Source organism: Elephas maximus, chromosome 19 (genome assembly GCF_024166365.1).
Source record: "Elephas maximus indicus isolate mEleMax1 chromosome 19, mEleMax1 primary haplotype, whole genome shotgun sequence".
In the NCBI taxonomy this organism is placed as follows: Eukaryota; Metazoa; Chordata; class Mammalia; order Proboscidea; family Elephantidae; genus Elephas; species Elephas maximus.
The window spans coordinates 60,348,135-60,373,992 of NC_064837.1; the positions used below are offsets into that span (position 1 = coordinate 60,348,135).

The 25,858-nt window shown below is 38.6% G+C and overlaps 1 protein-coding gene across 4 annotated transcripts in view; it reads left to right on the plus strand.

Annotated features, from left to right (window-relative positions):
* Positions 1-6,457: 6,457 nt before the first annotated feature.
* KCNJ16 (potassium inwardly rectifying channel subfamily J member 16) overlaps positions 6,458-25,858 on the plus strand; it is a 62,647-nt gene continuing 43,246 nt past the window's right edge. Inside the window, exons 1-2 of one of the 4 annotated variants that reach the window (XM_049860211.1) lie at positions 6,920-7,188; positions 21,726-21,793. The gene's annotated coding sequence lies outside the window, so the exon portion shown is untranslated. Of the gene's footprint in view, positions 6,590-6,918; positions 7,189-21,725; positions 21,794-25,858 lie in introns of those variants that run through there. The other 3 variants (XM_049860214.1, XM_049860215.1, XM_049860210.1) reach the window with 3 other exon arrangements.

Consider the following 25,858-nt stretch of genomic DNA (forward strand, 5'->3'; position numbering starts at 1 on the left):
ATAACTGCCGCTAATCCCACCTCATTAACATTATAGAGGTAGGATTTATAACACAATGGAAAGTCACATCAGATGACAAAATGGTAGACAATCACACAATACTGGAGATCATGGACTAGCCAAGTTGACACACATTTTGGGGGGACACAATTCAATCCATGACAATGACCATGCTCATCCCTACAAAATATTCTGTTTATTACCCTACCATAGTAACAAGAAAACCTAAACACATTACTTTGTCTTCCTTTTCGATTTTTTCCTCTGGTCATTTTATTCTGAATGCCCCCATAATTTGCCTGGCAGTGCCTCACAGTCTGTGATGGGATTTCCAAAGACCAAATGGACCATTTTCTAGCCTTTTCAAAGACAGCCACACAGGGAGGAAAACAAGAAATTCAACTTTCAAGCGGGGCTATTCATGGCCTTTGCTAAATCCTGGCAGAATATCACGGCTTTCATTACGATTCATCCCACTGCTCTTCTAATGGAATGAACTGACTTTTTCAACAAGGCCATAGGAAAGTGAAGTTGGGTTATCCAAGTCATTAACTGTTGCTATCTGATGAGTGAAAAATGGATTACTTCTCAATATTTACTTGGGGAGTGCCATATTTTGTTTCATTGGATTCCATTTTGTAAAATTTGGTTCAAGAGGAAGAAGAGGGCCAAACTAACATATTGTCTTGCTAGAACAATGTATGCCTTTCTGCTCTGTGGGCAGGCAAAGAAAAATGAGTGGACTCAGTAATCGGAAATGCAGTGCTGACAGCATTCTTACTTTTAAGGGAACCCAGCCATCTCCCTTCTCAAGAACGTTCTGTTCCTGTAACCAATGAGAGTGTTATTTCATTAGCTTTTTAGCTTTTTGATTAAAACAGACACATACCCATATACACACACAGTGACATTTCTTTCTTCCACCAAGCCCCAATCCATACAGATACCAATTTGTGTAAGGGGGAAAATGGTTTCAGTTAAACTCCATTTCAATTCACTATTGAAACCAAACCTGTTGCCACTAAGTGGATTCTGACTCATAGTGACTCTCTATGACAGAGTAGAACTGCCCCATATGTTTTTAAGGCCATAATCTTTATGGAAGCATACTGCCAAGTCTTTCTCCTGTGGAGCAGCTAGTGGGTTTGAACTGATTACCTTGCGGTTAGTAACCAAGTGCTTAACCACTTCATCATAATTTCCAACACTGAACCTGTTAAAAACATCTTTGCTTTCATTTGAATTAAATTTACTTGAAGAAACTGCATTTTATAAATTATTGACATGCAGACATTTTATTTGGAATATTTAAAAAAAAAAAACCTTTGAAGTTACTGTTTTATCTATCATGGTTGAAATTTTTGCATATCTAATCCATTTTGTTTTAAAGAAGGAGGAACAATGGTAATAGGTTAGGATTGAGATGGGAAAGTACATAGCCCATTCCATATAATGCCCAAACATCTTGATTAGAAGTAAAAGCGTTATCATCCAGATATTTTGTTTACATCCCACCCATTGTCATCGATTCGATTCCAACTCATAGTGAATATTTAGGTATTTGGTGATATGTAAGGTGGCTAGGGGGTGCAAATGGTTAAGAACTGGACTACTAGCAGAAAGGTTGTGGTTTGAACCCACCCAGACACATCTCAAGACAGGCCTTCCAGGAAGTCACAGCCTTGTAAGCCCTATGGAACAGCTCTATTCTGCACACATAGGGTTGCCATGAGTTAGAATAGGCTTGATGGCAAGTAACAACAACAAGTCAAATATCAAAGTCAGAAATATCAAATATTTTAAACTCACCATCCAGATGTTTCAATATTATGTAACATGACAGTAGCAGAGAGTTTAGTGCTTAAATGCGAATAATTTCTCCATTGTTCCATCAATTTGTAGCAGGTATTTGAAATACTAGTGTGGGGTGTGTGTGCATTTGTGTGTAATTTTTTGACCCCATAACAGTTGGTTTGTGCTTATATTAAACATTCACTTTATTCCAAAATTCAAAAGTTTTGTTGTGGTGTTGTTGTTTTTATGCTTATTGCATTATCCTACTCAGCTAGAAATTCCTTGAGTGCAAGCAGGGAACCATGTCTTGTTCAAGTTTGTAACATTCTCTAGAATATAACAGGTGCTTGGTAAATGTGTGTTACACTGAATTCCAAAAAGTATTCACCAAATTTTTATTCTAAAATATGAGGGTCCTTTCCTATGCCCTTGTCTTCCTCTCTATTCTCCTTTCTCCTGCCTTCCTCCATCTTTTCTTGCCTTTCTATGTTTTCTAGCTAGATGCAGAAATTCTAATTCTGTATCTGCTTTAATATATAACAGGTACAATATTCAGAGAAAAATGCAGCACTGCTGCAATGTAGTGGTGTTTATTTTTTTGCTATGTGAGTGACCCAGAAGTCCCAGAATGCCTTGGTTCCAAGTGATAACTTGAGTTAATTTGAATAAGCCAATAAATAAAATAGGTAAGAGGTGGCCTCTATTATAGGAATAAAATGTGTATTGGGAAAAGCAAGGGAAGAAATGCATCCAGGGCAGGAAAGGACCTGGAAGCAGGAGATTAAATAAGGGTCTTCATATCATATCCACTAGGGAGAGTCTAGAGATCAGACAGGGACCCAGTGGAGATGCAGACATGGGAGAGTAGAAGGCAGAGTGGGGAGAGGATTTCTCTGAGAAGTAAGAATCATTCTGCTTTGGGCAAATACCCTAAAGCATACTAAATAATCACATAAAATATAACAAGAAAGAAATCTACTTGATTTATATGCCTATGTTGAGCTTTAAATTTGCCACACACAAGAAAGACACAACCTAAGCTTCAGATTTTCAGTTTTCATTTAGTTGTAGTTAGCTATTTTACTACGTAATATTATTTAGGACTTGACATGAGTAACCTAGCACCTGCACTTGTCTAACTTCGAGAGGAGGAATGAGAATCAAAATCAGCACTAAAGATCAATTTGGAAGTAACTGGATACAACTCATGAGACAGGATGCATTTCGTCAGTCAGGACAACTTGCAACCTGGAAAGCTCCCCCAGCTCGTCTCTGTCATGGTAGTGGGCCATCCTCTCTACTGTACATGGATCATTGCCTTCAGCTACTGCCACACCCCCAGGCTTCTGTTCTAAGCCTCTGTCATTTGTACTGCTGTCACTTGTACTGCTGTGCTGACTCATGCTGTCTTTAGGGTTACCACTCTTGACCAGTATTACAGCTCTTTTAGGAGGTTCCCTTCTTCTCTCTCCCTCCATACCTCTCTGAAAACCTCTATTCGGTTGGCTACTTATAAGCAAGCTTCTTATCAACTTCAAGGCATGGCCCTTCCTGTTAGGCCACGAACTGACCAATCCCCTTGGTAGACCACAACAGATCACAATTTGCATAGTAATTAACCAGTACCTTCAAGGTCACTTAATCCTATTGGGTGGTTTTGAACACCCTATTTGCATAGTAAACGAACCAGTCCCTTTGCAAGACTGTGACCTAGCCAATCATTTTGGCAGAATTATAAACTCATGGCCAGAAAGGCCAGAAAAGAGAAACCCATTACACTGCAACATGCCAATATGGATCTGTAGCTGCCATATTTTCAAATGATTTGAGTTTCACTTGGGAACTGTTCAAATTCAGTTTGAGAGTTCTTGCTGATACTTAATCAAGGCAATATATCAGATCAGGGAAAGATTTGTTTGGCTGATACACAGGAAAAAAAGCAAACGGTGAAGAGCTCTGGCTCTAGAACCAAACTATCTAGGGTCGTATCCTGGAGCCATCACTTATTAGATGTGGGCTCTTGAGCAGATAATGTAACCTGCCTGTATTTCAGCTTCCTCATTAGTAAAATGAAATAATGCATAAAAAGTGTCTACAACAGTACCCGCCACTGGTATGCATTCCATAAATGTTTATTGTGGTTTTTATTTACAGTTTAATTGCTATGACCACAGTAAGAAAATATGCAGTTGGAAAATTTCAAAAAAGTTTACTTCTGTGTAGAGCAATGCTCTAAAGCTACTTAAAAACAATTTAACATGTTACAGTAGACATCATCTTAGATAAATTGTTTCATTTGAAGTGACACCATCTTACATAAAAATGTTTCATTCATATTTTGTACAAACCACTGGCTCTAGGAAACTATAATTCCATCATTTTTATTTAAATCACCCATTGAAATATGGGGCTTCATCTTATAAAAATGCTGAACTGGATTGCTCTTTGAGGAAATGAATTCAACAAACTCTTTTTTCCTTTTTCCTCTTGCCTTTCATTGTATATATTCTGGAGCATTTATGACACAGTAAAACACAGAGTCCATAATAAGTATTTAAGAAGGAAGGAAGGAAAAGAGGGAAGGAGTGAGAGAGGAAAAGAGGGAAGGAGGGAGAGAGGAAAGGAGGGAAGGACGGAAGGAGGGAGAGGGCGGGAAGGGATACAATTGGCAAAAGATAGTTGAGTGGAGACTTATTTTAGGAATCGTTGTAGTAGTCATTACAATATAAGATACTTTGATTTGTGGTTTGACAGACTAGCTGTGTGAATTTCATCTTTACCAAGGAAAAATCCTGTTTGCACAAGCAAAGGCATCACATATCAGTTACATTCCCCCTTGGAGACTCAAACATTCTCAAGTTCTCCCTCCTCCAAACGCAAACATAAGCACAGTCAGGCTTCTCATCGGCGGCATAGGAGATGTTGAAGAACACTTGACTCTGCTAGACAAAACAAGAAGATATACAGACTCACTGGAAATGTCTAGGTTTTGAAAATTACCTGATGTGGGAAAAAATTAAAAGAGGCATAGGAATGGAAAATTCCTTTACTGGCTCCTTGCTCTCCTTCCTGTTGAGGTGGGATTAGTTACCAGCTGTCAAAAGAAATCTCACTTTTGACTTTATTTTCTGGGGGAAAGAAAGCATTAGAAAAAAAATGTCTCAGAAGAGATTGAGGCAACAAAGACCTTCTTTTCTTACAATTCATTCCCGAAGGTTGAAGGAGTAAAAGAGGACATAGGGGGAAAGGAAAGATTATGCCTCCATATGAAAAGTGAAGAAGGAATTGAAGAAATTATGTGGGTAAATTAATCTCCTTCAAATTTCTCTAATGAAATAGTTGATGTGATAATGAAGTCAGGGGCTTGGGTTTAAAGTATCCAGATGACTATCTTGCCTCAAATAGACAATAGTTAAAAGTCTTTAAGATAAAAGGCATCTTTTGAAATTGATTGGTCACTCTTGATGCAATTCCTATCCCCATGGAAGGCATGCTTCCTTGAAGAGGGTCATGACTTCAATTTTCATGCACTTGTTGCAGAGAAATAGGGTTTACCTAATTTAGAACACACCCTTCAAAAGTTACATCACTTCCGTGGTGTGCTTGACAGTGTAGAAAGCACTCTCAAAGCACTGTTTCATGTAATCCCCACAACTATGTGTAAATCATTGCAGTAAATACAGGTGTGAACCTAGAAATGGTTAACCCTTAAATTTGAAGGGCTAGCCAAGCTGGATGTGTTTCCCTAGATCCTCTGGCTTCCAATCCTGTTCAGAGTCAAAGAAAATATTAGTTTCTCACCAGCTCTGTACTCCTCTTGAGCTGCCCTGGTGTTATGGATTGAATTGTGTCCATCAAAAATATATGTTGTAAATCCTTATACCTGTGTTTGGAAACCCTGGTGGTGTAGTGGGTAAGAGCCATGGCTGTTAACCAAAAGGTTGGTAGTTTGAATCTACCAGGCACTCCCTGAAAAATGTATGGAGCAGTTCTACTTTGTCCTATAGGGTCTCTATGAGTCAGAATCGACTGGATTACGGCAATGAATTTTTTTAATACCTGTTGTTATAATCTCATTTGGGAATGGGATTTCTTTGTTAGGTTAAGGAGACAGTATTAGTGTAGGGTCTGTCTTCAATCAATCTCTTTCGAGATCTGAAAGAGATTAAACAAGCAGGCGAGCAAGAAGAGATGGGGGAAGAGGGATGCCAAGCGACATGAAGATTGTCCAGGAACAAAACTCAAAAGAGACAAGGACCTTCCTCCAGAGCTGATGGAGAAATAAAGCCTTCTCCTAGAGGCTTCACCCTAAATTCAGACTTCTAGCCTCCCACACTGTGAAAAAATTAAATTTGTTTTTGTTAAAGCCACCGGTTTGTGATATTTCTGTTACAGCAACACTAGAAAACTAAGTCACCTGGATACAGCACCCCAGTTCTGAAGAGCTCAGGATTGTTACTTCTTTCGTTCCTTTTGGCTGCCTTTCACATCTTCTGGATTTTTCTTTTGACTCTAGCGTTTTAAAGTCACCTCTTCAGTTCACACTCTATTTTCTGACTTCTGGTGTTTCATGCAGCCAGCTGACCACGTTCATTTAAACCCCTTAAGACCTATTGCTGGGGCTGAAGAATCATCAGACCATGCATTTGAAGCCTGGACCACAGTCTGCATTTTATTTACCATTGAGGTTGTAAGGTCTGATTCCTCCTGAGCCTCCCTAGACCTGGTCTCTGTCTTCAATTTATCACGGAATTTCAGCTGTGAATGCCAGTTCTTTGGAGCTGCATTGTACAAGGTAAGCAATCATTAAAGGCATGTTGAATAAAGGAGTGAATGAATGCTTAACTATTTGTTGTTGTCTTGTCTCAGTTTTCCTTGGCATGCAATTCCTAGCCTCACCAGTTAAGATGCAGACCAAGGGCTCTGGTGACAAAGGTTTCTTTGCACTGCTCATACAAGATCTGAGAACTGGCAGGAACGTGTCCATAGGTTTGCTCTCAACGGCCTTGTCTGTAAATATTTGCGTCACTTACTGGCATGGGCGAGCATATTTCTGGCCCAGGAAATATCTTCCTCCTTCGTGTCCCTGACCAGGTGAAAACTTAGTCAGGGTATGCTTGAATGACCTTCACATTGAACCTCCTCCAGAGGTACAGAGGTAGGAAGGCAACCTCAGTCTCAGCTGACCGGCTATCACCTGCTTTATAAGATGCCAGGGGCTGCCTATCTACATTCCCAGGGTGGAACTGTAGGAACAAACCAGTGTCAATGGTTAACCCTGGTCCTTGATGTTTGGGGCTTTTCTTTCCTTTATTATTAACTAAGGAACATTCTTACCATTGCCCAGCTGTGAGCACCCAGCTCTTAGATTCTCTATGGGGAGAGTGGATAAAGGTAAGCACTGTTCAGTTTTTATTATTATACAGACTCATCCTGCCTATGCTTTGTTCTTGCTGGCCTCTTTGCTTAGCAATGTTCTGTGTCCAGCAAAGTAGATATCAATGTTGAATTAAATATAATTAAGATAATTTCCTATCTTTGTGCTTGGAGTCAGAAGCAGAGTGTGTCATATTCCCTGAGTTCTTTTGTAATCTTTGTCAAAAGCAGTCTCAAACTGGTGTTTATAGTTTGTTAAAATGCCCTTGTGTGTCATTATATTTGTATATATTTAAAAGATAATGTATAATGTGCATACCAGATGGAGAATCTATAATTTCTTTCAAAAGCAGATTATTGCATGTTGTATATATGTATCCATTTATGAATATATCATCACAAATGTTTAAAAATAGCATTAATATATCCTTTTAAAAAACTTAAAAAAATAAATGAGCTTTTACTGAGAATTACATGTAATGATACGAGAAGAAAAATAACCCACCCATTTTTTTCTGGAGTTATTTTAATCGGAAGTAAAGAATTTTCTCCTGTTGTATTGAACAGAATCCTTCTAAAACTTTATTTCTTGTCCATTAAAATCTTTGAACTTTTTGTCCTTGAGTGTTTGTTCAGTAAAGTGTGGACTGGCCAATCTTAGCTCTCTAAAATACCATAAATTATCTATCACATACAATTGAAGTGCTTCCCATCTTGGGGAATGTAGGTGGAAACAACTTTGTTATGAGCCTGATGCATTTTGATCATGTGAATTATGATCTTATGAACTGAAAGGTCTTTAGGAAAATGGAACTGGAATATTTCTGTTGAATATCACCTTGACAGCTAGCTAAAAGTGAGAACATGAAGAAGAAAGTAATGTATCAATGTGTTTTTGCCCCTTTACTACAGGAAAAGTGGGCCAACCACTCTTTATGTCAGATTTTAACCATTAAAGTGAGGGACATGAAATGTCAAAACCATAGCTGTTTTATAGAATACCATTTACAGAGTTTCTGAAATTAAGCCAAAGGGAATTGAAAACTAAGAAAGATCCAGAGTTCAGTTCAACTCTCAGTTCTCAATGAGTGAGAAAAAGAGAGAGAATGATAGATGCAATTCCTGCTAAAATTTATTTTAGGACATGAGAATTTTGGCAAATCCAAGACATTAGTCTCATACATAACAAGACTATGGCAGCATTCAAAGCTGGAAGAAAAAATTGGTGTAGGAGGGGCACTCAATATGTTATTTTAATGCATTTTCCTAATTAAGTCTATTTTGCCCAGGGAGAGAACAAAAGTTTTCAAGGACATTGGGAAAATATATTTGTTTCATTGTACATGTTAGCGGTGAGCCTAAGACTCAGATATAAATTAATTGAAAATTAAGAATTGGCAAAAATATCAATCTGAGGAGGAAAACAATATATAAAAGATATTTACAGTAAATATTTGGTAACAAAACTTAGTTAAAAATTTTCTTTCTTAAATTTGTGAAACTCATCATCTAAATAAGTGGTTCAGCTTTTGTGCCACATGCAATTTATCCTTAAGGATTCTACGTTACTTCCTAGTTCTAGGAAAAGTGGCCTCAAGAGTAATTTTAGGAATTTGATGATTTCAAGCATCATGAGAAATGGACTGTAAATATTCCTATGTTGTCATTGTTGTTGTTAGTTGTCATTGAGTTGGCATGGTGACCAACTCATGGCGACTCCACATACAAAACAAAATGTTGCCTGATTCTGCACCATCTTCAAGATCATTGGTATGATTGAGTCCATTGTTGCAGCCACTGTGTATTTTGAGTGCCTTTGAACCTAGGGAGCTCGTCTTGCAGCACTATATCAAACAATATTCTGTGATCCGTAGGGTGTTCATTGGCTGGTTTTTGGAAGTAGACTTCTGGGCCTTTCTTCCTAGTCTTAGTCCCACTGAAACCTTTCTCAGTTGAAACGTGTCCACCATGGGTAACCCTGCTGGTATTTGAAATACTGGTGGCACAGAGAGGAAAAATAAGCATTTAAGTGCTTACTATATAATGGATGCATACATTCTATATTTCATTGGCTCTTCACCTCAACCTTGTAAAGGAGCTATTATACCCTTTTTACAGGTGGAGCTTAGATCTTCCACTTTCTTGTTGTGAAACCTTGGGGAAGTCATGTAGCTTCTCTGAGTCTAAGATTTGAACTTAGTCATGCCTGATTTCCAAAATGAGTGCTCTTTCCACTACTGCACAATGCTCTGCCCTTTCTAACATGGTGACGCTGAGAGTTATTAGGCTTGCATGCCAAGGATCAAGACAGAGTGCACCACAAAGATTTCTCACATGCGATCATTGTGTGTGGATGTGGCTGGGAATACATATGGGCCACCAGTACCCTTTCTTAATGAGCCTGTGAGTGGTATTTTCTTCATGGGTATTGGTTTCAGAGGCTGACTGGGTACATTTCCTTGCTGGTGGCCCTATCACTCTGATTGTCTGAAGCCTTAGCCCTGAAGAATCCACCCTGATTCTTTCTACTTACGTGCTAGGGTGATAACTGCCATGCTCTTCTTCTCTAGACATATGCAACTGTGTCATACCGATAAAAGCAGTTCTTCCAGAATGGAGAAGACTTTGTTGTTTGTTTTTCCCACTACCACCATTTATCAAATAATGCAGAAGAAATAAGTTCATTTTTTAAGAAGGCAATAATTTGGATTTTGTTTGTGAAAAAAAGAAATTCTAGAATTCTGATTCTTCTTTGCAACCATTGTCTCAATGTCCTTGGCCACTGTAAGACACAAAGTTAAGGAATGGGCCATCTGGTCATTTCCTTGATTTGATTGGCACTTACCAAGAGCTATTTTTCACTAATTCCTTCATTGATTCATCTTCTCAGCAAATATTTATTGAGTGACAAAAAATTCCCTAAAGCCTAGGGTTGGGTGGGAGATTGTTTATTATGGTGGTAACAATTTGTTGAGGAACTTAAGAGCTAGAAGAGGAAAAGAAGAGCTTATTTAGCATTAAGCAATATAATATTTCATATAGTCAACAAATATCTATTGACTGCCTTCTCAGTGCCAAGCACTGATTGGACATTAAGGGTATATAGGTGAAGGAAAAAAAACAAATACAAAAAAGACAAAAATCTCTGACTTCGTCAATCTGACATTCTAGTGCAGTGGGGGGAGACAGTTCCTAACTGGTTTTTGGCTAGTGGAACTGGCTGGCCTCAGTTCCTCACCACTTAAGCCTCTTCACAGGACAATTCATGACATGACAGCTGGCTTCCATTGGAGTAAGCAAGCAAGACAGAAGCCAGAGTCTTTTTTTAAGCTGATCTTGAAAGAGACCTCTCTCATTTTGCCATATCTCTTCATTTGAAGTGAGCTCTTTGGTCCAGCCACACTCAAGATGAGGGCATTACACAAAGATGTAAATACCAGGAGGTGAAGATCATTGGGAGCCATCTTCAAAGCTGCCTACCACAGGCTTCCATTTTTAAATAGGACTATCTACAGGGTTGCTATGAATTGGAATGGACTTGACGGGAATTTTCTTTTTAATTTTATCAAAGAGGGCTTCACTGAGTAGGATATATTTAATCTAGGAGTTAGAGGTGGTGAGGGAGGGAGCAATGTGATTATCTTTGGAGAAGTGCAGTTTGGTAGATGCAACAGGTAATACAGAGGCTCTGAGTCAGGAGTGTGCCTGATGTGTTCCAGAAGAGCAAGGAGGCCAGTGTGGATAAAGTCAAATTGCAAGGACAGTAGTAGTGGATGAGGTCACGTGGATGGGCCATATTTTTCCAAAGAGGAAGAGGATTTTGCAAGTTATATGAGCCTTGATAGCACAGTAGTTAAGAGCACAGCTGCTAACCAATGGGTCGATAGTTGGAATCCTTGGAAACCCTATGGGGGAAGTTTTACTCTGTCCTATAGGGTTGCTATGAGTCAGAGTTGGCTCGATGGCAACAGGTTCTTTTTTTTTTTTTTTTTAATGTATCAGAGGTTTATTAAGATATTAGAAAGGGGCTAGAGGGAGGTGTAGATTTGAATAGTTAGTGAGAAAGAGTACTGTGGAAGACAAGTAGGGGATGCAGATGAACAGGATAAGGAAGTAGAGATGACCAGAATTAATATAAACACTGGGTAGATGAAAATATCTACCACCTGTCTGTCAGTTTGTTGTGCTGTAGTAGCTCATGTGTTGCTATGATACTGGAAGCTATATTACCAGTATTTCAAATACTATCAGGGTTGTACATGGTGGACAGCTTTCAGCAGAACTTCCAGACTAAGACAGACTAGGAAGAAGGGCCTGGTGATCTACTTCCAAAAATCAGCCCATGAAAACATTGGGGATGACAACAGAATATTGTCTGATATAGTGCTGATATAGATGAGCCTCCTAGGTTAGAAGGCCTTCAAAATATACAGTAGCCACAACAATGAATTTGACCATGCCAACGATTGTGAAGATGGTGCAGGATGGGCAACATTTCATTCCTTTGTGCATGGGGTCACCATGAGTCAGAGCCAACTTGATGGCAACTAACAACAACAAAATGAAGATATAGTCACTCTGCCCAATGAGTAAATCAAAAGATATCTCACCACCAAGACTGTGCCATGGCTAATGATCTTCTCACCAAAGTAATACTTGTAAGAGACAAACAAGTCTCATAAACACAGAGACTAGGCCCTCTCTGGCTTATCCCAAATGTTCCCAGCAGGCAGGCAAGTACGAAGCAAAAATCTATTTCTTGGGCAGTATTGTGGATTGAATTGTGTCCCCCCAAAATATGTATCCATTTGGCTAGGCCATGATCCCCACGTTGTGTGATTGTCCACCATTTTGTCATCTGATATATGATTTTCCTATGTGTTGTAAATCCTATCTCTATGATGTTAATGAGGTGGGATTAGTGGAAGTTATGTTAATGAGGCAGGACTCAATCTACAAGATTAGATTGTGTCTTAAATCAATCTTTTTTGAGATATAAAAGAGAGAACTGAGCAGACAGACAGGGGAAACTCACACAACCAAGAAAGGAGCACTGGGAGCACAGTACATTATTTAGACCTAGAGTCCCTGCACTGAGAAGCTTCTAGACTGAGGGAAGGTTGATCAGAAAGACCTTTCCCCAAAACCAACAAGATTTCCCCTGGAGCTGGTACCCTGAATTTAGACTTCTAGCCTATAGACTGTGAGAATAAACATCTGTTTGTTAAAGCCATCTACTTGTGATATTTCTGTTATAGCAGCACTAGATAACTAAGACAGAATTTGGTACCAGGAGTGGGGTGCTGCTCTAACAGATACCTAAAATGTGAAGTGGTTGCCTTGGAGAGACTGTTGGTGGAACTGTGAAAATCAGTTATGGTGAGGACTCAGAAGGAAGTGAGGAGAGAAACAGCATCAGCAGAGAAATTGCTGCAGCAAAGAAATGGCAGCAGCAGAACCAGGAGGTCAACATGAGACAGTGCTGGAGCTGACCCACAGAGCGAGAAAGCTGAGTGCCTGGCAGAGTGGGGTACTTCCAGGCACTTATCCATGAAGCTAAAGAGCTTTGGAACACTTGCCCCAGCAGGCCAGGCTCAGGCTACGAGACCCAAGGGACCTCCACCCAGAACTTGGAGAGTGTGGCCGACATCCAGAGTCTGGAGGGCAGGGCCATTGCCTACATGGTCTCAGAGTACAGAGGATTACTTTCAAGCCTTAAGGGCTAATGTAATGTGATTTCCTGACTTGCTTGGTGCCTGTTATCCCTCTTTTCCCTCCAATTTTTCCCATTTGTAATGAAAATGTCTAGCTTGTGCTGCTTGATGCATCATTGTACTTTGGAAGCAGATAATTTGTATTCTAGATTTCACAAATTAAGAGGAATTTTTGGATTTTGGATTTGAAGTTGATTTAAGACTTTTGCTTTGATATGATGTGGTGAATGTGTTTTACATGTGGCAATGACATGAATTTTTTGGGACCAAAATGTGGAATGCTATCAATTGAATTGTGTCCCCCAAAAGTATGTTTCAATTTGGCAAGCCATGATTCCCATGTTATGTGATCATCCGATATTTTGTCATCTGGTGTGATTTTCCTATGTATTGTAAATCCTACTTCTATGATGTTAATGATGTTAATGAGGTGGGGTTAGTGGCAATTATGTTAATGAGGCAGAGCTCAATCTGTAAGATTAGATTGTGTTTTATGTCTATCTTTTTTGAGATAAAGAGATAAGTGAGCAGAGAGACAGGGGGACTTCATACTGCCAAGAAAGAAGCACCAGGGGTATAATGTGTCCTTTGGACCTGGAGTCCCTGCACCGAGAAGCTCCTGGAAAAAGGGAAGATTGATGACAAGGAATTCCCCCCCAGAACCAATAAGCCTTCCCCTGAAGCTGGCACACTGCATTTGGACTTTTAGCTTACTAGACTGTGAGAGAATAAATATCTGCTTGTTAAAGCTATCCACTTGGGGTATTTCTGTTAGAACAGCGCTAGATAACTAAGATGGGAGGGAAACAGAGTTAGAAATTTTTCTTCTAGTGCCTGTCTATTGATTAGGATGTGCTCTTCTCTCACATTTTGGTAATCAATGAACATCAAGTCCATCCATCAGCCTTGACATCTCCAAATGGTCCTTTTGTTGGAAACCATGGTAATAAGGGCTCCAAACAAACAGTCTTCCTGAGATGCCTACTGAGATTAAGATCAACCCAACTATGTTTTTTTTTGTTTAGAGTTTTTAGACCCAAGGGCCCAGCTTTAAGAAGATATTGCTGTCTACTCTCTGAAATGCATGGCATTGAAGGATCTTTGTGTAGGGACAGTTTCATCCTGCTTTATGAGCTGGCCAGCTTCAGCAAACCTGGAAGAAAATTAATTTTATCACTATTCCTTAGGCCTTATGTACCCTGGGCCTTGTAGTTATTTCACTCTGTTAAACGTAAGGGATAGATGGCTATATTTTTCTTACAGCTGCTTTTAAATGAAGGAGGTGAAATCAAGTGTTTTCCTCCTCCTGCCCTATGGTTTGGAGCCCTGTTTGCACAGTGGGTAAGAGCTACAACTGCTAACTAAAAGGTTGGCAGTTTGAATCCACCTGCTGTTTCTTGAAAATCATATGGGCAGTTCTACTCTGTACTATAGGATCACTATGAGTCAGAATTGACTTGATAGCAACAGGCCATAAGGTTTTCTACCTTAAAATCAAGGTTTCAGATGTGAAAGTTATACAGTATTTTAATAAAGGCTTTTCACTTTTTGATACAATTTTTTCAATTACTTTGGCTACACTTTCATCCCTTCTTGTAAATAGAATTGAAACTGTCCAGAGGTGCAAAAGAAAACCGAGAAAAAAAAACAAAAAGTCTAGCCTGTAACAACCCCAAATTATATTTGCTCAGTCACTGCAAGTAAACATGATTTTTTCCTTAAGAATGTTCCAAAAATATCACCTTGATTCCTAATTACGTTTTCCTTATTCACTGGGTATTTAAGTATGCTTTTAAAGACTTCAAATGGTTTCACAGCTTTACGTTATATTTCATAAACTGTGTTCTGTTAAGTACAAACATTCAGTTGTTCCTTTTATTGAAAGAAAAAAGTGTATTCTAGCAAACTCGAACAAAAACACATTTCATTGAGGTAAACTTGAATTTTTCATTATATTCTATTTTTAAATCACAACCATGATCCCATGCAATCAATAATCTTTGAGTACCACTATACTAGATATTCCGGATACAAAGACGACTAAGATCTGGTCCCTGTCCTTAGTCTGGTAGGAAAAGGCAGGTCTGTAAATAATTAATTACGATGCAATGGTCCAGTACCATGATAACATAAAGTACTACTAGCACTCCAACCACCTGAGCTTTTTTTCTAAGACAGCACTAAGATGATAGCCAAGTTTGTAGCATGGTGATTTTGTCTAGGGTGTGATTTGGGAATTCAGAACTTTTAAACACTGACTTATTGTTTTTACTATGAGCTCTTCCTTCACACAATTTATCTATTTTTTTCTTTAGTAACAAGATTTTCTGTTGCCAAACCCTTACCCTGACAGTTCACTTACAAATGTTGTCTTCTTTACCGTATGATTTGAAAACATAGGGCTTTTTTCACCCTGGTTTGTATCTTGCCACCAAGTTATTAGACATAAGTTGGAAGCTTCAGATTCTGTTAAAGAAATTAAGAACCATAGTTTAGTAATTCTATACATTTTACATTCTATTAGATAATTTTGCCTAAAAACGCCATCATTTGCATATAGAGGCATACTTTAATATAGCATTTTCAGTCCCACAGTTTTTTGAATAATGCAGTGTGGTCAAAGAGGAAATGCTTTTTTTCAGTTGAGGAAAAGAACTATTTATTTTGAAAGACATCACCAGTACAGTCTTCTAACAGCACTAAACTCACTCTCTATACCACGTTTTCAGCTATCTTATATTCTCCACTGTATTGTCATGTGGTTTAATGTTCATGTCATCAGTTCTGCCTCCAAATGGCTATGTTTACAGTAGTGGCAATGTGCTAGGAGCTATTAGAAGCACGACTTTTCACAGGATAAACATGGTGCACTATTTAGAAGCATTAATTTTACTCAAAGGTGTCCCTGGGTGGCACAAATGTTTAAGCACTGGACTGCTAACCAAAAAGTTGGTGGTTCAGATCCACCCAGAGATGTCTCAGACGTAAGGCCTGATGATCTGCTTCCAAAAGGTCATAGCCTTGAAAATCCTATAGAGTACAGCTTTATTCTGCACACGTGGAGTCACCATGAGTCAAAATCAACTCTATAGCAACTAACTGCAGCAACAACAAATTTTACTCAAAAATTTGGATGGTGAGTAAGGGAAATTCAGTAATTTAACTGATAAAAATTTTCTTATAATGATACAAGTATAAATACAAGGAGCAGAATTCAGAACTAGCATGCATTTCAAAGAAAAACCATAAGACTAGAATATTTTGAGCTTAGGACCTAATCCATTGGGTTATATTTAAAAACCCCCAGGATTTTTGGTGAGGACAAGGGTAATATACTCATATCTCTTCTAGTTTTTGAATTTTTTTAACGGAAAATGTTGAGAAGCACTATTAAAGAACAATTTTTCCTGAAACCAAATCCTTGAGTTTGGTTACTGTCTAATTAGTTAATTGTCTCTGTCCCAGAAAAATATCTACTCACCCACAAACTTGTCCAGTCTTTTCACAAATATGTACTTTTCTCATGTATGACTGACACAAACGATGGGTAATTCAGGACATTCTGCCTGTACTTTTTGGAAAATAACCCTAAGCAACCTCACAAAACAGGGCATCTGGCATATTAGCTGGGACATAGAAATTGTTCAGTAGATCTTTGATTCAAAGTTCTCCTATATGGAAGACAGCACATTGAGTCTAGCTAGCTTCTGGACAACAGGTTAACAGGCTTCGTTGCCTGGCACTTACCTGAAAAACAGACTTAGCTCTCTCTTTTTTTAACAATTAGGTTATTAACTTATCTTTTAGTATTTTTGTAATATACTACTGAGTTCTAAAACTTGAGAAGGTTCCAGAATATGAGAGACTCTGAGGTGTATACACCGAGTTTGTTACATTGAAAAACCTACTCCTTTTTTTTGTATGTCTAGTTTGTCTGTTATTTGGATCAGACTTGAGTCAATTCTTGGGTGGCTAGATCACACCCAAGGAGAAAGTAGTGTGGCCAATTTGAGCGAATTACCTAAGACTTATTTATTTATTTATTTATATCAGTTGTACATATTTTAAATTTAGGCTTTATGAGAATAGAAGGCAGTTGCATTTCCCTGTATCTAAAATTTCATTTGACTGTATTATATAACAACACTGAGCTGCAGATAACATTTTCCCTTTTGTACAGGGAGTTTAAAAGCTAAAGAAACTTTTAGAGAAACAAAATTAAAGAAAACAGAATCACAAATTAAGGAGAGCAAAACAAAACCAAACAGAAGGAAAATATTCTGTGCTCTACACTCACAATAATGAAACACAGCGGAAACCAGGAATATGTTTTTATGCTTTGTATTGCTGTAGACAGAATATTTTTTCCTATGCTTCTTCTGCATGATTGTGTCAACTCATCCCTGTTCTTTGCTGGTACAAACAGTGGTCACCATTGCTTCAGGTGTGCATGAAATTTAGTTGTGGTCTATTAGAGTAGCATGAGAAATTGAAGCAAAGAGATACAGAATGAGCAAAAAAGAAATCCAAATTTGTGTCCTGGTGACATTATCTGTTAAGAGTCTTCATGCTTCTTTTTTTTTTTTTTGGAAAAAATAAATTACTGTATTAATTATGTACAAAGGAATAACAAGATTGGTAAAGTAGAAGGTCATTGAAAAAGAAGGAGACCCTCAATTAGACGGATTAACACAGTGGCTGCAACAGGAGGCTCAAACATAGCAACTGTCATGAGGATGGCACAGGACCAGGCAACATTTTGTTCTGTTGTACATAGGTTGCTGTAAGTTGGAGCCAACTGGACAGCACCTAACAGCAACAACAACAGTGCCCAGATAGTTGCTGTACCAATAGTACAGTATTGTGGGTCTGGTTATTTTAGACATCTAAATAATAGTATTCAGTTAGCCATGTTGCTATTCAGTAGGCAGAAAATATTGTCTTTTACACTTTGGATCATTAATTGAACAAATAGTACCTCCTTTATTCCAAAAGAGTCCCTAAGCAGTGCAAATGGTTAGCACACTTGGCTGCTAATCAAAATGTTGGAGGTTCAAGTCCACTCAAAGGTGCCTTGGAAGAAAGGTCTGGTGATCTACTTCTGAAAAATCAGCCATTGAAAACCCTATGGAGCACATGGGGCCACCACAAGTCAGTGCTGACTAGATGGGGAAACCTTTTTTTTTTTTTAATTCTAAGTAGATGTGCAAATTTTCTCATTCCATTGAGCACTAGGTATATAAAGATAAATCCATCTATTTCTTGCCATTGGAAAATCAAACCCTAGTAAGACAGGACATGGAAATTTAAGAGGCAGAAAGATCAACTGTGCCTGGGGAAATAAGGGATGCTTTACAGAGGAAGTAATACTTGTGTTTTGTCTTAAAGGAAGGAGAGATGTCTGCCTGATTATAAGGAACCTAACTTGTTTCAGAAATGTGAGAAATTCCTTGTGGCTGAATTATAGGGTTCTTGGTGTAAAGATGGAGGTGGAGTGGTAATAAATGGAATATATAAGTGGGTATGACCTAGGTAGTAGTTTACCTGGGGAAGGGGTTTGTAGTGCTCACCCATCTCTTCCTAAATCACGTGGGACTATATTTCTAAGACTGAACTATTTTTCCATTGCCCAGGACTGATTCTAGAAAAGGAGGAGAAATTAATAGGGAATTTAGAAAATACAGAAGAGCTAAAAGAAGCTAATTAGTAAAAATTTCCTACTTTATGGAGGACCCACTGGATTGGTTTTTCGATAAATAGAACTCTCTCTGCACTAGTTTTTTTTTTTTTTCTAACATAAAGAACTTGAAAAATGGATATCAGAACTCTACCATCTTCAGAAGTTGCCTATTCCCTGTGCTTTATTGTCTTAAAGGGAGTTGGTGTTAACTTGGCAGCCATCTGTTTATGGAGTAGGTGGTCAGAACATCTTTTCAGGACTGTATGGAGTTCTTAGGATGGTACTAGCAATTTCTCTATATACCAGGGAAAGAAACATTGTGGTGCAGTGGAAAGACTTGACTCAGAGTCTGAAGTTCTCAGTCTTATTATTTGACAGAAAGTAATTCTCCATCCTCAGTATCTTCATTTATAAAATAAAGACATTCCTCTTATTCATCAGTACATTCTCTCAACATTAATAGGTTCAATTAGTGTTTGATTAGAGAAGCAGAAACGGGTGGGGATACGTATATATACATATATTTTTATATTTATATTAATATGTATTTATAAAAGGAGCCTTCGTGGTGCAACGGTTAAGTGCTTGGCTGCTAACCAAAAGGATGGCAGTTCAAACCCACCCAGAGACCCCACAGAAGAAAGACCTGGTGATCTGCTCCCATAAAGATTACAGCCTAGAAAACTCTAAGGGTAGTTCTACTCTGTCACATGGGATTACAATCAATTCAACAGCACTTAACAACATCTAAAAGTATATAGAGAGAGACTTATCCTAAGATTTGTGGGGCTTTGAACCTCACACAATGAATTACATAGTCTATGTGAAGCTGCTGATTCTGCATCTGGTGCTGGAGGCTAAAATCTGCAGGACAGGCACCTGGAAGGACAGAAGATGTGAAGTAGGAGAAAGAACAAGAAACTGGAACCAGTGAGGATTAGCTGAAGCCACAAGGATGAAAAGGAACCCATGTCGGTCTCTCATTACCTTCATGCCTCCAAGTATATAATGGGGGTGGCCCATAGGAGAAGTCTATGCCCTCCTTCAAGCAACCTGGGAGTCAGAGAAGTCATTGGAAAGGTCAAAGAGGCTGAAGGAGGAGGCCTGGGGGAGCTGCAGGGACTAAGGGCTCACTTCTGTCCTATGCCAACAAGGTGAGAGTGTAGCACTGTGCTCGTTTCCTACACCAACCTTTTGATGTAAAAAGAACAGGGCTAGTGGTTCACTTCCATCTTAGAAATGTCTCATAAAATGTCTCTAGTGGCCCAGGCTCACCTGGAACTACACAAGGAAGGGGATTCTGGGAAATGCAGTCCCAGTTTAGCTAAATAGACATAATCCAAATCTTAGTCTCTTAGGCCCCTGCCATTCACAACGTAAAACAGCTGATTGAAAACAGAGTTCTTGTCTTCATAGAGCTCATTGTATGGCAGGAGAGCATCTTAATTCACCCTGGTATGTGTTGAAACACAACTGTTTTGTTTCCTTTATAAATATGAGATTGAAGTACATCAACAAGAATTGAAAGTGAGAAGAATTAAAAAGTTTTTTTCAGTCTCATTTTCGTTAGTTGATGTTAAATTATCTCTATGTTCAAAAGCAAAACACTGGAAAATCAGCTCTTTTTAGGTATTTTAACAAGTGTTGATTCCCTAAGATTCCCTGGTCCTGTGACTTGTTTCACTCAGTAGAGTAGTGGTGCTGAATGGATAGCAGCCAAGCCCCTACACTACTAACCCAGGGCCTTTTCATGTAGTTATATCTGCTTAAGGAGCCTTGGTGGTACAGTTGTTCAGAGCTTGGCTGCTAGCCGAAAGGTCTGCACTCTGAACCCACCAGTCTCTCTAAGGGAGAAAGATGTGGTGGTCTGCTTCTGTAAAGATTACAGTCTTGGAAACCCTATGGTGCAGTTCTCTGTCCTATAGGGTTGCTTTGAGTAGGAATCGACTTGACAGCAACGGGATCGTTTTGGTTGCTTATCCTAGGCACCTCTCCACATAAAATGTTTATCCCTCTTTAGTATGTCTTAACCCTCTCAAATGCTGAGAAAAATAACTGAGATACATTGGGTAATAGCAAAGTTCCTCGACTATTAATGAAAATAAAAACAACGAGGATAGTAAGTAGACCTTCAAAATGCTATGCCAAAACTGTGTTATGAAAACTCTGCTTAGCAGCACCATCTTCTACAGATTTCCCCCACTAATTCTTTATACTGTTCTATCACCTCTTTCACTTTAATCTTCTGCCTCATTTTCTCTTCCCTTGATGCTAAAGTAGGGTAGATTTAGTGTATTTCAAAGACCCTAAGTCCTCTCTAATAGCTGCAACAATGGACTTAAACATAGAAAAAAAATACCAACAAATGTGAGGATGGCAAGGGACTGGGCAATGTTTCTTTCTGCTTAAGGAGCCTTGGTGGTGCAGTTATTAAGAGCTTGGCTGCTAACCGAAAGGTCTGCACTTTGAACACACCGGTTGCTCTAAGGGAGAAAGATGTGGTGGTCATGAGTCAAAAACATGTGTCATGAGTCAGAAACAGCTCTACGGCAACTAACAGCGACAACATAAGTTTTCTCCGCACAGTCCCGCTTGGCTGGGAAGCCCCTTCCCCAGTCGGCACCACCATACCAGTGGGTGCCCTAGGGGCATTTTTTTCTTTTCCTGGTTTCTTGTCTCTCTCTACCTTCTTTCTTTTCCTTTTCTCTCGAACACCTGGCACTGTGTGCCATCTCTGCTCCTTCTCGATGGGCTGTGCAGTGCCACTTGGCTGGGAGCTGCTTCCTGGGTCTGTACCACCACACCAGTGGGCTCCCTCAGGGCATCCTTTTTTCTCTTTTCTTGGTTTCTTATCTCTCTCTACTTTCCTTCCTTACCCTTTCCCCAAATACCTGGCACCATGTGCCATCTCCTCTCCTTCTTGACAGGCTGTGTGGTGCTGCTCGGCTGGGGAGCTGCTTCTGGTGGGCTCCTTTGAGCATTTTCTTTCTTTCTTTTCTCAGTTTCTTGTCCCTCTTTACCTTCCTCCCTTTCCTTTCTTTTCTCCCGACCACCTGGCCATGTGTGCCTTTCTCTCTTTGCTTCCACTTTCTTATCTCTCCCTCCCTTTCCTTCCTCCCTCCCACTTAGCCACGTGTGCTGACTCTGCCCTTTCTTGACAGGCTATACCACACCGCCCAGCTAGAAAGCTACTGGCACATGGCTTCCCCAGGTCTGCGCCACTGGAACGGTAGGCTCCCACAACACCTATTTTTTGTTTGTTTGTTTTGTTTTGATCTTTTTTGGCTTCTGCTTCTCTCTCTTCTTTCTCTTCTTCCCCACAGTCACTTAGCTCTGCACATCATAACCTCCCATTCCCTCCTGCCTAACTGCACCACATGCTGAGCACCTCATTCCCGTGTGGCAGAGTCACAGACCACTGGAACCTGCCTAGCACTGGCCCCACCCCATTGACCCCAGTATGTGCTGCAAATAAGCCATCTCAGCTCCTCCTCCTCCACTGGACCTGCCCTGCTGCACCGTAGCTGAGCGACTGACCCTGCCCACTGGATGAGGTGGTGAGCAGTATTGTGCCCACAGATGAGCTAACAACAAAGAACACGAAGCCCACCTGCCCAGGCATAATCAAATTAAACAAAAAAGCAGGACAAAACAGACAAATCTACAATGAATAAACAAGGAAAATACTAAAGAAGACAGCAGAAAATATCAAAACATATTTAAAAAAAACAGGACAGGAAAGTCCCAGTAGGTGTCCAAAATAAAACATCAAATGACCTTCTAGTAGAAGAAAAGGACTGGAACTACCTGATAGGGAACTCAAAACTGTAATATTCAGGGCTATCCAAGAGATGATGCAAAAAGCAGAAAAAAATAAGGAAAAAATAGACAAAATCATGGTAAACATAGGTAAAATCATGGAAAAGATGGACAAAACAATGGAATAATTCAGGAAAATAATACAGAAACAAAATGTCAAAATAAACACACAACTAGAAATCATACAAAAAACAAAATTAGAAATCCAAAAGATAAAAAAAAAGATTTCAGAAATGGATAGTGTCATAGAACAAGTTTGAAACAATGGAAGACAGGATCAGAGAAATTGAAGACAAATTCTTGGCTACCACTTTGAGGAAAAATTAGTGAAAAGAATGAAGAAAAATGAAGAAACCCTGAGAAAGATGTGGGATACAATCAAAAGCAAAAATTTGCAAGTGACTGGAGTTTCAGAAGAGGGGGAGAAAATGGAAATTACAAAGAGGATCATTGAAAAACTGCTGACAGAAAAATTCCCTAATATCATGAAAGGCAAAAAATTGACCATCCAAGAACCTCAACAAATCCCATATAGGATAGGTCCCCAAAGAAAATCACCAAGACATATCATAATCACACTCACTAAAGCCAAAGACAAAGAAAGAATTCTGAGAGCAGCTCAAGAAAAACAAAAAGTCACAGACAGAGGGAAAACAATAAGACTAAGATCTGATTACTCATCAGAAACCATGCAGGCAAGAAGGCAATGGGATGACACCTATAAAAACTTAGGGGAAAAAATTGCCAACCAAGAATAATATATCCTACAAACCTCTCTTTCAAATATGATGGCAAAATTAGGACATTTCCAGATAAACAGAAATGAAGAAAAAATATGTAAAATCCAAACCAAGCTTACAAGAATTATTGAAGGGAGTCCTTCAGTTAGAGAACCAACAGCATCAGACAACTGCCTGAATTGTTTAATGAGAAGCTAGTTTGCTCTGTAAACCTTCATCTAAAGTAAAATTAAAAAAAAGAAAAAAAAAATTCTCTATATCTTGAAGATAGAGTCATGATAATAGATGACCTCACAATTTTGTTGAAGGGTTTATTTCCACATTCCAAGAATTCTATCCCCGAAGTCATAAAAAGAAAGTATTTCTGCTGAAATTTCCAAGAATGTTATAAGACTGTATGGAGAAGTGTATGAAACCTTTTACCTGCCAATAACAAAGAGAAATATGTCATTTCACAGCAGAAATACCATTTCTAATTTATTTATTGATTTTTATTTAACAGAGTGCTTACTATGCATCATTCTAAGTGATTTAAAAATATTAATTCTTAAATCCTTATGATGACTTTAACTTTTATAGATAAGGAAATGGGGACAGAGAGAGGCTATGTAATAGTCCCAAGATCACACCGCTAGTAAATGGCATAGCTGGATTCAGGTCAGGCAGTCTTTCTCTATAATATGGGTTCTTAACTGCTAATTTGTACCCCCTAAAGAGCCTCAAATCCTCATAAATTCATATCATGTGCAATTATTGGGGATGCTGAATTGCATTGGCAGATAATTTAGATTATACTCCCACCAGTAAGGCAACCTTTCTATCTAACTCAAAGAAAGACTCAGACGTTAAGATCATAAAATAGAATCTAATCCCACAGCCTGAACCTTGCTTTATTATCTTTGATTATTGATTTTATTGAAGTATTCTATTTTGCACACTATTTTATTGAAGCCATTTTATAATACAAAGGGCTAAATTGTACTTTCTCTATCAAGGCATTTAAAAACCAAAAAAAAAAACAACTGGAAACAGGGAAGATAGCTATGCCCTATTAATGAGTAGAAGCCCAGCCGCACTCACCTAGGGATTTGTCGTTTTTATCAAAAGCTACTTGAACACAAACAGAATTTTATCAACACAAATCAATAAAGATTTCACTTCTCTGAACAAGTATAATATCCAGTCTCAGGGAAGTAATGTTTCATTGGGGCCATTAGGTTTGATTCACAGCTATGAACCTCGTATGCAACCACTACTTACCATCAGTAGAGGCTTCTGTGTTGCTATGATGCTGAAAAGGTTTTGATGGAGCTTCCAGACTAAGATGGTCTAGGAAAAAAGGCCTGGTGATCTATTGCTGAAATCCCTACAAATCACAGAAGTCCAATCTGCAACAGATCATGAAGATGGTGCAGGACTGAGCGTTGTTTTCACTCTGCACATGTGCTCACCACGAGTCATGGACTGACTTGACGGCAATTCACAACCACAGCAATATTTCATTATGGGGAAATTATAATCATTCTTTACTTACTAATAGCATGTGGAAGTTCTACTGCATATTGAACTGCAAAGCCATTTCTTTGAGGGGAAAAATATAGGTAAAAGTAGAGCCTGACAGACCTTGCCAGATTTCTTTGTTTAGAGAAAAAAGTCTCTCCTAAACTTATCCAAGATAAAATAGTCCCATTTCTTTGTGCCAGCGAATGTTAACTTTGTTAGTTAGTAATTGTTGCTCTCGTTATGAAAATATTTGCAACGAGAATTTTCATGGACAAAGTAGAAGCATATTCTTGTGTTGGATTTAATATTCTTATACTAAAATTTCTTAATGAAGAACAACAACACAAAAACACCTGCTAACATACTGTTTTACCGTTTATTTCAAAGCAAATCCTGTGCTTCATTGGTTTTGTAGGTAGGATTACTAACAAATTTAAATTTCTATTTTCAGAAAGAGCATTTGACGGAAGTCAGCAATCAGCATAAGAAAATATATTTTTAAAAAGTAAAATATTCTCAGTGCTCTGTGAATGAAAGAAAACAAAGCTGCCTAGGGAAAAAAAAACTAATATTAATTTTTTTTATTTGAGAAAAAATTATGCCAAAGTAATTGTTTATTAATCATTTTTCAATATTCACCAACAGAATGCCTCTTGCAGAAAGAAATAGGATATTTACTTTGTAAGTTGAAAAATATGGTCTTGAAAAAAACCTGGCACTTGTCCTACCCTAAAAACTATTAGTGCATCACTCGTCTTAAAGATGGCAGAAATTCTGAAGACTCTAATTCACTTCTTTGTCATGTTTGGCATTTCCTTTTACATAATCTCAGCTTTTGAACCTAAGACCAGATTATTCACTGGCTTTTTTTTTTCTTGTTTTGTTCATTTCTCCTTTTTCTGAGTTGTTTCCTAATGAAAATAACAAGCAACATTTGCAGTAGCACTTTGGAGCTTAGAAAATTCTTTCACGCCACTTATTGCATTCAATCTTCAAAACAACTCTTTGAGAGTATCGAGAGTAGTTGTAGTAGAATGCTTAGTTTTATTAATAGGAGTACTAAGGGTAAGATAAATGAAGGGATTTGCTGATGCTTAACAGACCTGGGATTCAAACTCCAGGGTTTTGATTCCAGCACACGTGCCCTTTTTATATCTCATTTAATCACTATAATGGAGCCCTGGTGGCACAGTGGTTAAGTGCTACGGCTGCTAACCAAAAGGTAGCAGTTT